The sequence below is a fragment of the Aquarana catesbeiana genome, linkage group LG06 (genome assembly GCF_042186555.1).
Source record: "Aquarana catesbeiana isolate 2022-GZ linkage group LG06, ASM4218655v1, whole genome shotgun sequence".
Taxonomy (NCBI): domain Eukaryota; kingdom Metazoa; phylum Chordata; class Amphibia; order Anura; family Ranidae; genus Aquarana; species Aquarana catesbeiana.
The window spans coordinates 368,473,251-368,487,042 of NC_133329.1; the positions used below are offsets into that span (position 1 = coordinate 368,473,251).

At 47.6% G+C, this 13,792-nt stretch overlaps 1 protein-coding gene across 1 annotated transcript in view; it reads right to left on the reverse strand.

The window, feature by feature from the left end:
• The window catches only part of LOC141147097 (protein mono-ADP-ribosyltransferase PARP15-like), a 95,255-nt gene extending 86,871 nt beyond the window's left edge, over positions 1-8,384 (reverse strand). Inside the window, exon 1 of the mRNA XM_073634197.1 lies at positions 8,267-8,384. The gene's annotated coding sequence lies outside the window, so the exon portion shown is untranslated. The remainder of the gene's footprint in view (positions 1-8,266) is intronic.
• Between the last annotated feature and the right edge of the window lie 5,408 nt (positions 8,385-13,792).

The following is a 13,792-nucleotide window of genomic DNA, read 5'->3' on the forward strand; positions in this document are numbered from 1 at the left end:
CCTGTTGTTCCAGAGTGAGGGCGGGCAGTGAGAGATGATGTCATATGCACAGTAATGGTAGTCTTCTTTTAGATGCAGAAATGCAGGGGGGCAGTGAGAGACAGTGGCGTCCCCAGCTTTCATATACAGGGGGGCACAGGGACAAAAGGAGGGGGGCCAACTATAAAATGCTATATATATATATATATATATATATATATATATATACACATACACACACATGCGCAGTGGCCGCGGGTGACGTCACGGCGTATCCTCGTTCTGGACGCGTTTCCAGAACGAGGATACGCCGTGACATCACCCGTGGCCACTGCGCATCCACACTGCTGTACGGAGATTCTCACCGCTCCTGTTTGTTTTTACCCGCACTAATCGAGTGCTTTACATGTGAGTGTCACATTTTTAGTATTTAACAATAAAACTGTATATACAGAGAGCACTATCTTTCTGCCATTTTACTTTTATTACGCTCATACTGGAGTGTCTTATACCGGAGCCCTGACGGATGCCTATGTATGCTGCACCCCACTTGGTTATACAAAAAGGCGCTTTGTGACCCTCTGTAATTTAAGGGTCCATCCCATCAGGTGAGAGGCCATCTTATACCTTGGTGGTGGGCTTCCTGAATCACTTCTCTGCAAATGTGATGTCTGCTCGCACTTGAGGATGATTTATGGACTACTCTTATGGACTTATTGATTTGACACTGTGGTGGATTTCATTGTTTGATTTGGTCTTAGCGCTGCACTATTTGATGTTTTGATTTTATAACTGGGGATGTAGCTTTGTTCAGAATTAAGCAATCACATTCAAACTGATGTTAAATAGGTATCAGTACACACCTACCACCATTTAAAGTGCCTCTGATTAACGCCAAATAAAGTTCAGCTGTTCTAGTAGGTCTTTCCTGACATTTTCTTATTCGCATCCTACAGCAAAAGCCATGGTCCGCAGAGAGCTTCCAAAGCATCAGAGGGATCTCATTGTTAAAAGGTATCGGTCAGTAGGGATGAGCCAAACACCCACCAGTTCTGTTCGCACCAGAACTTGCGAACGGACCAAAACTTTGCACGAACTTTAGAACCCCATTGAAGTCTATGGGACTCAAACGTTCTAAATCAAAAGTGCTAATTTTAAAGGCTAATTTGCATGGTATTGTCCTAAAAAGGATTTGGGGACCCGGGTCCTGCCCCAGGAGACATGTATCAATGCAAAAAAAAGTTTTAAAACGGCTGTTTTTTCGGAAGCAGCGATTTTAATGATGCTTAAAGTGAAATATTCCTTTAAATATCGTACCTGGGGGGTGTCTATAGTATGCCTGTAAAGTGGTGCGCGTTTCCCGTGCTTAGAACAGTCTCTGCACAAAATGACATTTTTAAAGGAATAAAAGTCATTTAAAACTGCTTCCGGCTTTAATGTAATGTTGGGTCTCGGCAATATGGATGAAAATCGGTGAGACAAACGGCATGGTCCCCCCCCCCCGTCCATTACCAGGCCGAAATTAAGGGGAACCCTGCATCCAAATTAAAAAAAGGAAAGGCGTGGGGCCCCAAGCCCTCTGAACAGCAGTATACAGGCGGTGCAAATAAGAGTGGGACTGTAGGTTTGTTGTTAAGAAAAAATGGGCCTTAGGCACTGGTGCCACAACACTGCAAATCCTCACAGATACTCTAGTTGGAGTGCAGGAACAAGCCCTGCTGCAAAGTATTGCATCAAAAATTGTAAATACACACCCCTGTTAAGCAGGGGCAGAAAAATTGGGCCTTAGCCACTAGTGGCGGTGCCCAGAACCAAAAATATTCTTACAAGCTATCAGCATGAGCATTGAGGAGGAAGAGGATAGTCACTCAGCATAACAGTATAGTCACTCAGCTTTAGCATAGGGAGTCTTGAAGGAATCTGACATTTCAAAAAAAATTATTCGGTTATATCAGCATCAGGTGCTTGGTATCTGGTGGTGATCCAAGACTGATTAATTTTTATGAAGGTCAGCCGATCGACTGAGTCGGTGGACAGGCGCACCCTGTGATCGGTTACAAAGCCTCCAGCAGCACTGAATGTGCGTTCCGAAAGAACGCTGGATGCAGGACAGGCCAGTAACTCAATTGCATACTGTGCAAGCTCTGGCCAGTGATCCATCCTCAAGACCCAGTAACCCAGAGGATTTTCGGGGGTAAAGGTGTCCAAGTCAGATCTTGCCCCTTGGTATTCCTGCACCATGTAAAACAGACGCTGGCGATGGTTGCTGGAACCGATCATACCTTGGGGCTGTGGATTAAAAAATTGTCTGAATACATCGGTCAGGCGGCCACCTTCTCCACCACTCCTTCTTTCACTGACCAAAGCCTCAGCAACACGTTGTCCAGGAACAGGAGTTTGTAACCCTCCAGTCTCTGGGAACGCGTTGCACAGACTTTTCTGCAAGGCCTCCCAAAGATGTTTCATTCTCTGCTCCCTCTGCGACGGCAAGATAAGGTCCGCAACCTTACCCTTGTAACGTGGATCAAGGAGAGTTGCCAGCCAGTAACGATCCCTCTCCTTGATACTACGAATACAAGGATCCCTCCGCAGGCTTTGCAGGATCAGGGAGGCCAGGCAGCGTAGGTTTGCTGAGGCATTCGGTCCGGAGTCCTCTGGGTCACTAAGGACGACATGATCTGCAGCCACCTCCCTCCCAGCCACGTACAAGTCCATGGGTTTCTTGGGACTGTAAATGATCCCTTAAAGACTGCTGCTGATTCTGAGTGCCAGGCTCCACTTCCATGCTGACACAATCCTCCTCCTCGTCCTCTTCCCGTGTGATCGGCGGGCACGCAGGAACACTGTCTGGATAAAGGGGGCCTTGAGAGCTAAGGAAGTCCTCCTCTTCCTGCCTCTGTTCTGCCTCAAGTGCCCTGTCCATTATTCCATGCAGCGTGTGCTCCAACAGGTGGACAAGGGGGACAGTGTTACTGATGCATGCACAGTCACTGCTCACCATCATCGTGGCCTCCTCAAATGGTGACAGGACAGTGCATGCATCCCTGATCATGGCCCACTGGCGTGGGGAAAAAAAACAAGCTCCCCTGACCCTGTCCTGGTGCCATAGTTGCACAGGTACTCATTGATAGCCCTCTGCTGCGTGTGCAGCCGCTGCAGCATGGCTAACGTTGAGTTCCACCTGGTGGGCATGTCAAAGATTAGGCGGTTCTTGGGCAGGTTAAATTCCTTTTGGACGTCAGCTAGCCAAGCACTGGCATTATACGACTGGCGTAAATGCACACAGACTTTCCTGGCCTGCCTCAGGACATCCTGTAAGCCTGGGTACCTGCCCAAGAACCGCTGCACCACCAAGTTAAGGACGTGAGCCAAACAGGGCACATGGGTCAGTTGTCCCTGTCGGAGGGCGGAGAGGAGGTTGGTGCCATTGTCGCAAACCACTATTCCTGTCTTAAGCTGGCGTGGCGTCAACCACCTCTGAACCTGCCCCTGCAGAGCTGACAGAATCTCTGCCCCAGTGTGGCTCCTGTCTCCCAAGCACACCAGCTCAAGCACCGCATGGCATCTTTTGGCCTGCGTACTTGCGTAGCCCCTTGAACGCCTACGGAGCACTGCTGGTTCCGAGGACAAAGCACAGGAAGAGGCCATGGAGGAAGAAGAAGAGGAGGGGGTGGAGGAGAGAGGTGTGTCAGAATCACCAGTAGTAGCATTTTGGAGGCGTGGTGGCGGAACAACCTCCAACACTAATGCACCTTGTCCTGCATCCTTCCCAGCTGCCAGAAGAGTCACCCAATGCTCCCTGAAACTTAGGTAATGTCCCTGTCCATGCCTGCTGGACCATGAGTCAGCAGTAATATGCACCTTACCACTGATCGCCCTGTCCAGCGAGGCCAAGACATTGCCTTCCACATGCAGGTAGAGAGCTGGAATCCCCTTCCGTGAAAAAAAGTGGCGTTTGGGAACCTGCCACTGAGGAACCGCACATTCCACAAACTCACGGAAGGGGGCAGAGTCTACCAACTTAAAAGGTAGCAGTTGAAGTGCTAGCAATTTTGCCAAGCTAGCATTCAACCGCTGGGCATGTGGAGCAACAGCAGCACCCTGCACATGCGGAGCTCTGCGTTGTGATGCAGTCAGTGTGCTGCTCTTAAGCTGGCCCCTGGAGCGCATCCTGCCACGTTGGTGATGTGCCTCCTCCTCCTCCTCCCTCCTATCAGGCACCCATGTGGAGTCAGTGACCTCATCATCCCCTCCCTCCTCATCACTGGAGCAAACCTGGCAGTATGCTGCAGCAGGGGGAACATGACTGCCAGATTGCTGTCCTTCTTGGGCACCCCCTCTGGGCTCACGTTACTGCCTTCCTGTAGCTGAGTACCATCATCGGAGCCTTCAAAACGCTGGGCATCCTCCTGGAGCATGTACCCAACACTGTGGTCAAACAGTTCGGGGGGCTCCTCAGGAAGGCATGGTGGGGCTAGGGAAGGAGTGACTGATGCCATTGAGCCGAGGGAAGAGGCCGCGTTGGCAGCTGCTTTGCCAGACAAAGTACCCTGAGCCTGGGTGAGAGAGGATGAGGACGGCTTGGTCATCCACTCTACCAAGTCTTCCGCATGTTGCGGCTCAACACGTCCAGCTGCCGAAAAAAAGAACTAGCGTGTTCCGCGGCCACGTGCTGATGAGGATGCACAGTGTCCACGACCAGCACTGTTACCTCTAGACACAGAGCCTGCTTGCCCTCTTTTATTGGCTCTTGACTGTCTGCCTCTCCTTGTTGGCCTTCCAGACATACTATTGGCCTGCAGGGAGATGTAGCTGCACAAAACTGGGATGTATATATATATACACACCGATTATACTGCACCTAGCAGAATCAACTGCCTGCCTGTAGTATTATTAGTATGAGAACACCTGCACTTGTCTTCAGGTAGCTATACTGTAGGTGCAACAGTACACTAACTGGAAATACGTCAAGAGCCTGCCTGTGCTATTAATAGTATCAGAAGAAGCACACAAGCACCTGTCTTCAGGTAGCTATACTGTAGGTGCAACTCTGCAGGGTACACAGTACACTAACTGGAAAGACTGTAAAAACACCTGCCTGTCAGTATATTAGGAAGAGAATAACAGGAACGGATCTAGCTAAACTGAATACAGTGTATGTGTATATATATATATATATATATATATATATATATTACACACATACACACACACACACAAAACACCTGGGATGCATGTATATATATACACAATACACTGCAAGTGCAGCTAACTGACTCGACCTGCCTACTCTAACTTAAATCAAATGACACTGTCTCTCTGTCTATCTCTCTCTCCACCGCAACACACTACACAGGCGGCCTTATATAGTGTGGGGCGTGTACTAAATCCCCTGAGCCATAATTGGCCAAAGCCTCCTTGGCTTTGGCCAATTATGGCTCTCTGTACACACGGCAATGTGATTAGCCAAGCATACGGGTCATAGTGCATGCTTGGCCAGTCATCAGCCAGCAATGCACTGCGATGCCGCAGTGAATTATGGGCCATGACGCGCCACTCGAATTTGGCGTGAATGGCCCATTGTAATTCGGCGGACGACAGAACACACGATGTTCGAGTCAAACATGCATTCGACTCGAACCTGCATGCGGCAAGCTCCGGAGTGATGGCTTGCCGCATGCAGGTGTCCTGCTTCATAATATAAGGGGACAGCAAAGCCAACAGACGTTGAAAAATGGGGTATGAACTCCTCCCCACCCTGTTCATGGACTCGGCTTGGGTCCAAGTAAGAACCCAAGCCCACGCACAGCACGAACTCTACGACAAGTACGTACCCGCAACATGGCTTCAAAACGGTTGGCTGCTCAGAACGAACTAACAGAACGCACTGAAGAACAGCAAGGCCTGTGAAGAGCGAGCTGAAAATCAGACACAAGCGGACAAGAACGCATTGAAAAACAGATACAAACTGACTACACGCACTGAACAACAGATACAAACCCCACAAGCACAAACTGAACAGCAGTAAAATGATCTGAAAAGCGCGAATCGTCTCTCACCAAACGTCTACTAACACGAGATTAGCAGAAGAAGCGCAGTGACGATTGAACTTCCTTTTTTTAGTGCCGTCGTACGTGTTGTACGTCACGGCGTTATTGACGGTCGCAATTTGGTGTGACCGTGTGCAAGACAGCTTGAGCGGAATTCTCGTCGGAAAAACCTTCAGAGTTTTTTCCGACGGAAAAACCGGTCATGTGTACAGGGCATTAGAAACTCTTTTGTACCCTTCTACTGACCGATAGTGTCTGAAATTTGTGTGTAAAATAAAACATGTTTTTTTTCTCAATATATATATAATTTTTTTTTTTTTTGGGTATAAACATAACATACACAACTCTGAAACTTACAAAGTTCAACATCGAAAAACTGAAGGCAATATCAAACATTAAAGTATGTCCAAAATGTGTTGAACTTGCCTTCATCAGATAAGGTGATGTCACCCCTGTAAAAGCCAAATTTTGAAGATGCACACAATCTGGGAGTCAAAATGGGTATTTCCCTCCCGATGCCTAATGTCATGTGCTATCTTCCATCATGGGGGATCAATGGACGTGTTTTGGGGGTGCAACCCCTTCCTCTCACGTACTTCAGTTGCGAGGAAGGGGTTGCACCCACAAAACGCATACATTGATATCCCGTGATGGCAGATAGCACATGTTGACACACTGGGGCTGATTTACGAAAATGTTGGTGCATTTGCACGTGCAGGAACAATTATTGCGACATGGTGCATGCTTAAACAACTAGAAAACAGCTGTCGACTTGCGCCGGATTTGTGGAATCATTGTGCGTACGGGCACAGACACATTCTTATATATAGAACAGACATCGGGCACGTGCTCATTGTAATGCTAATCATGTTAATGAGCTTTTCCTTATCATATGGAGAATATTGCTTTCACTTTTATTCCATTATCTTCCTACTATCAACAACTGTTGATCTTCCCTGGACCTGTAATTGTGCATTTTATGCTGATAGTCTATAACCATTGGTGGAGCCGAAACTTCCATGAAAACATCTTCTCAATACATGTCTGTGTATTGTGCATTCTGGACAGTTCATTTCCCCATACACTGTGCAATCTGATTGGATGACGTTTAAATCTAATCATGTATTAGAGCAAATCATTTCCCCATACACTGTGCAAGCTGATTGAATGACATTTAAATCCAATCATCTTTTTGAGCAATTCATTTCCCCATACACTGTGCAATCTGATTGAATGACATTTAAATCCAATCATCTTTTTGAGCAATTCATTTCCCCATACACTGTGCAATCTGATTGTATAAAGTTTACATCTAATCATCTTTCTGAGCAATTCATTTCCCCATACACTGTGCAATCTGATTGAATAATGTTTAAATCTAATCATCTTTCTGAGCAATTCTTTCCCCATACACTGTGCAATCTGATTGGATGACGTTTAAATCTAGTGAGCAATCTGACCATATTCCACACCATATGGCCAGTGTTACTTTGGTAAAGTTTAGCTCAGTAAATATTAATTTTGTCATTACGACAATGTTCAGAAATCTGATTAACCAATGTTCCAGCCCACAATAAATAATTAAGATGTGACCACGCCTCACTGATCAGTACAATTACATTGTATTTATTAAAGCAGAATTGAGAACACAGGGAACCCACAGGTTTAGAAAGTATGGGGACTCCAATATCTGTCGCAGACTCTTGATGAAGAGAGAAATGACTATGCACCCCAACCAGCTTCATAGAGGACATGGATGGTCAGGTTGTTGTGCTCCTTCCACACAACCTCTGGCATTCCAGGGTGTTTATGTAGATCCTTGATGTCAGTATCCACTTTCCAGAAATGCATCCAAGTGGAGGACCTGAAGATGGATTTCTCTCAGCTGGAACTGCAAGCAGTACTACACCTGTTCAATGGACAGAAAAGATTAAGTTGAAGTATGACTCCACCCAAAAGGTGAAGCTCCGCTTGTTTGCCTGACTCCCCCCCCCTCTGATGCCACATTTGCCACCTTTCGGGAAAGGAGGGGGGAGTGGGTGTTCTGTCTCTGGGACAGCTAGCCAAACCTTCTTATCCCAATAACTGTAGATACCATATTTCTTTGATCTCAGTTTTATTGGAACAAGCCAGGTGAAACTACAAAATAACAGAAATAGACCTCAATAAGTATAATATTGCATACAATACAGCATAAACAACGATATACAGTACAAGATGAGATAATAAAAACTTACTTTTTAAGTTCTCTAAGGGGTGATGGCGATAGATAGAGAAATACATGTGTTGCTTCACGCAATGTGTTGAAAAGAATGGTGACTGGTTCACTTCCTGTTAAGATTCTACCCAGAATTCCCTGCTTGCTGACAACTTCCTTATTTACACATACAATAAACAGTTAACAACAGAACTGCAGCAATACCAAAAAGGTATTTTTTAACGTTAGATGGAGCCTGCACACCACATATGATTGTCTTAAGTAAATTACACATTTTGCATGTAAATTTAACAACACAGGTAGAAATAACCAATATAAAACATCTGGTGGACAGAACAGTGGGTAACTTGATTTGAATGATTACTGCTCCCACTTGCGAGAATCTCAGTCGGACGTTCCGCCCCTTCCTCCTTCTCCTGCCACCAGGTCATTCACAAAGTGCATGTGCAGTAGGTGACTGGCTGTGAAGCTGAAAGGCTTCACTGCTGATTTACCGTAGCCAAGATGGTGAAGCCAGCACCAGTGGCGGAATTACCAGGGTCACACCAGTCGCATTTGCGACTGGGCCCTCGGGTTCCACCACTGTAGGGGGGCCCACCGCCGCCCGGGACATAGTACTCACGGTGTACAATACAGTCATTCACGGGAGTCCCCTCCGCCCATCCTCTCTGGCCGCTCCGCCCATCCTCCCCGAGTGCACTCACGGGCACACTACACAGGCTCCGCCCATCCTCTTTACCCATCATCTGATCCCGCACTCAGGGGCACAGCCCCCGCCCGCTTAGCCCATCCTCTCTGCCTTGCACTCACGGACACAGTCCCCGCCCACTCCGCCCATCTTCTCCAGCTCCGCCTGCAGTCACAGGCCCCGCCCACCCTCTCTGCTTGCCCAAGCAAGACCCAGCAAGGAGGGGGAACCAAGTGGTCTGCAAGTAAGTGGCACCCATCCCTTTATATCAAGACTGCTACTGATCCCCACACCACCACTACTGCACTAATCCCCCCCACACCACTGCTGCCACTGATACCCCCCCACACCACCACTAATGCCACTGATATCCCCCCACACCACCACCACTACTGCCACTGATCCCCACACCACCACTACTGCCACTGATCCCCACACCACCACTACTGCCACTGATACACCCCCCACATAGGGTTGCCACATCATCCCTTTAATCCAGGACACACATTAATTACACAGGTTCTGTGGCTGATTAAGGTGGTAATTAAACTCACTTAGTGCCTTATCTACATTAAATCAGCCTCAGAACCTGTGTAATTAATATGTGTCCTGGATTAAAGGGATGATGTGGCAACCCTACCCCCACACCACCACTACTGCCACTGATACCCCCCACACCACCACCACCACTACTGCCACTGATCCCCACACCACCACTACTGCCACTGATACCCCCCCACACCACCACCACCACTACCGCAACTGATACCCCCCCACACCACCACTACTGCCACTGATCCCCACATCACCACTACTGCCACTGATACACCCCCCACACCACCACTACTGCCACTGATACCCCCCACACCACCACTACTGCCACTGATACCCCCCACACCACCACAACCACTACTGCCACTGATACCCCCCCCCCACACCACCACTACTGCCACTGATCCCCACATCACCACTACTGCCACTGATACACCCCCCACACCACCACTACTGCCACTGATACCCCCCACACCACCACCACCACTACTGCCACTGATCCCCACACCACCACTACTGCCACTGATACCCCCCACACCACCACTACTGCCACTGATACCCCCCACACCACCACAACCACTACTGCCACTGATACCCCCCCACACCACCACTACTGCCACTGATCCCCACATCACCACTACTGCCACTGATACACCCCCCACACCACCACTACTGCCACTGATACCCCCCACACCACCACCACCACTACTGCCACTGATCCCCACACCACCACTACTGCCACTGATACCCCCCCACACCACCACCACCACTACCGACACTGATCCCCCCCACACAACCACTACTGCCACTGATACCCCCCACACCACCACTACTGCCACTGATACCCCCCACACCACCACCACCACTACTGCCACTGATAACACCCACACCCCCACTACTGCCACTGATCCCCACACCATCACTACTGCCACTGATCCCCACACCACCACCACTACTGCCACTGATCCCCACACCACCACTAATGTCACTGATACCCCCCACACCACCACCACTACTGCCACTGATCCCCACACCACCACTAATGTCACTGATACCCCCCACACCACGACCACCACTATTGCCACTGATACCCTGAACCCCCCACACCACCACAACCACTGCTGCCACTGATCCACCCCACCATGAACAGTACTGTCACTGATCCCATCCTTGCCACTGATACCATTCCCCTCCTCACCACTCATCCCATCCCACCCCCCCAACCACCACCCTCGCCACGGATCCTATCCTCCCACCACCGCTGCCACACAATTCATCCAATGCCCACCACCGCTGCCACTCATCCCATCCAATCCCCCCCTTCCACTACCACTCATCCCATCCCACCCTCCTCCAACCATCACCCTTGCCACTGATCACATTCCCCCCACCACCTCTGCCACTCATCCCATTCAATCCCCCCTACCACTCATCCCACCCCCCCAACCACAACCCTTGCCACTGATCCCATCCCCCCTCACCGCTGCCACTCATCCCATCCCCCTGCCACCACTGCTGTCACTGATCCCACCCCCAACCGCTGCCACTCATCCCATCTCTCCCTCACCACTGCCACTCATCCCATCCCCCACCACCGATGCCACTGATCCTATCCCTCCCAAACCACCACTGATCCCATCCAACACCGCTGCCACTCATCCCAGGGGCGTAACTACAGGGGTCACAATTGCAATAGCACACATGTTGCCCCTGAACACCTGGATGGGGGGGGGCATTTAGAGGAACAAATCCCCTCCATTTTTCTCCTGCAGCCACTTAAAATCTGCTTCTCCTCCTCTCCCTCTGATAGGCATTCAGTGGCTGCAGGAGGAAAATGGAGGGGATTTGTTCCCCCTCCTATCCAGGTCCTGCTGCCCCTGGGATCAGTGGGAAGGGCCCTGGCCAGAGGTCAGGGGGGCCCTCCATGGTTTCTTGCATTGGGGCCCTGAAGGTTCTAGTTACGCCACTGGCCAGCACCCAAGAGCCAATTGAAAAATTGGCTCGGGTGAGGACATCTCTGGATCCCTGGACAGGTAAGTGCCCTAATATTAAAAGTCAACAGTTGCAGTATTTGTAGCTGCTGATTTTTAATTTTGTTTTTTGTTTTTTGGCGGAACTCCGCTTTAAGTGAGTTTATTTTTGGGAAACCCTTTTATTCCTATTACAAGGAATGTAAAAATCCCTTGTAATAGAACAGGACAGGGCCTCTCTAATGTCAAAAGACCTCAGATATCACATTTACACTTGAAAGCAATAAAAATAAAATGTATTCATAAAAAAAAAAAAAAAAAAAAAAAAAGAAAGGGCCCTTTAAGGCTGGCAGGCAGAAGTGGCATTTGACGATGCTCCAGTCCTCCAAGCGCATGGAGTTGAGTGGGGGCCATCTTGCCCTCACTTGACTTCCTGCCCATCACTACACCAAAACAGATTGTTTCTGCCGCTGCTGATCTCTCTGTAGGTGAGGAAAATGACCGGGAAAAGGTGGGAGGAGGGGCACCTCTCCTGCTGCCCATAAAAGTGATCCTGAAAAAAATAAAAAAAGGAAAAACCCTGGGATTGTATGGGTGAGAGGGAGGTAGCGTATGGAGGGAGAGTAGTAGGTAGTGTGATTGGTATGACGAGGTACCCAAAAATAATAAAAATAATCTTTATTTGAAATATACGAAATATATAGTTTAAAAAGCAATGAACGGTTCATACAAAATTCCTAGACCATGTAAATGGAGGTTCTAGGGTAAAGAAGCATGCATGTACATGATGCATTAGGAACCCAACATGTTTTGGATTTAAAAGTACAATTCCTTCTTCAGGGGTTTCCTGTGAGGATATATTGTATGATCTGAGGAAGTACATAGATAAAACATACCAATGATTAATGCAAATATGCGATGAGCATGTATCAAAGTATAAATGGTGGGAAATGGGAGCTTGGGAAGAAAAGAACAAAAAGGCAAATGATAGAGAAAGGACTTACTCATTCACAGAATTGTATGCATATCCTAGATTAATTAAAACTTGATGGCTTGTCAGGTGATATTCCAAGTTCCAGTCTCCATAACACCAGTCACATATATCTTAAAGGAGTAAAGCAGTGTGTAGGCTTATGTATTAAGAACCAAGGATTAAAAAATAATCTGGAATCCCTGCAGTATGTATAGATGGGAACCAGCAAAACCCAGCAGGTGCGTCAACGGTGCCAAACCACAAGAGTCCACAAGGAACAGCAGGAGGGGAGAGGGGAATGTGCGTCCCTAAATGTAAATATATGGTATAATGTGAGTGTCAAATAAGTAAATAAAATAAATCAAAAATATTAAATAATAAATCAAGAAATATTAAATGAATAAAAAATGAAAACAAAAAAACGAACAGTCCTCAAAACCATGAAAAGACAAATATACATGGTTTCAAGTATCTGTGAACGCATTCAATTAGGTACCGCTGCGATGCTGAGGACTAACCATAAGTGTATGATAAAATCACACATATATAAGTTATTATACAAAACGAAGGGCATAAAGGAATGACTAGATGGCAACTTACAAAGCATACAAAAGTAAGTTGACTTAAATACAAATCCTGGGCCTATCTTGTCAAAGATTCACTCTGTGGTATAACTAGTGCAGCCCGGAAGCTACACTCACTTGAGTAAGCCAATGGCAATGTCCAAAGTATAGATATATGTACATTGGCACAGCATATCATGAGGATATAGGGATATGTAAAAACGCCAAAATAATATAGTGGAGCCAAGTACTTACTTAAATATTTCAGTCTGCCATAAGAATCATCCTCCTCCTAGATACACAATCTAGGTGTGCAGCACACCAGTGTGTCAGAACCTGGAGGTTAAAATAGCAGCTGAGTAAGAGTAACCCCGCCTGCAATGGGCGGGGAATGCCATGATCACAATGTTGTGTATTTAGAGAGGGGGCAGGACCGAGTTCGGCGTCACATCTCCAACAGCTGATTAAGTGTCAGCAAGGAGATACTGTGCGCCGAATACTGTTCCCTCAGCGCAACGGCAACCGGCGCCACCGCGTCATGAGGCGCGATGACGTCAGACGTCCCAGCGCCACCGACACGAGAGAGAAGGGCACAATAAAGGCATACATGGTTGAAATACATGGTAGTACATAAAAATAATGAATACAATATTGCAAGTTTATACAACATAGAATTCAAAGATAAAGCTGGCAATAATCGCAGTATTAAACAGTATGAACCTTATGTAATAAACATGTCCATAAATGCAAACATAGAGATAATACTAGCTCATAGAATATCTATATAGCAATATTCAGA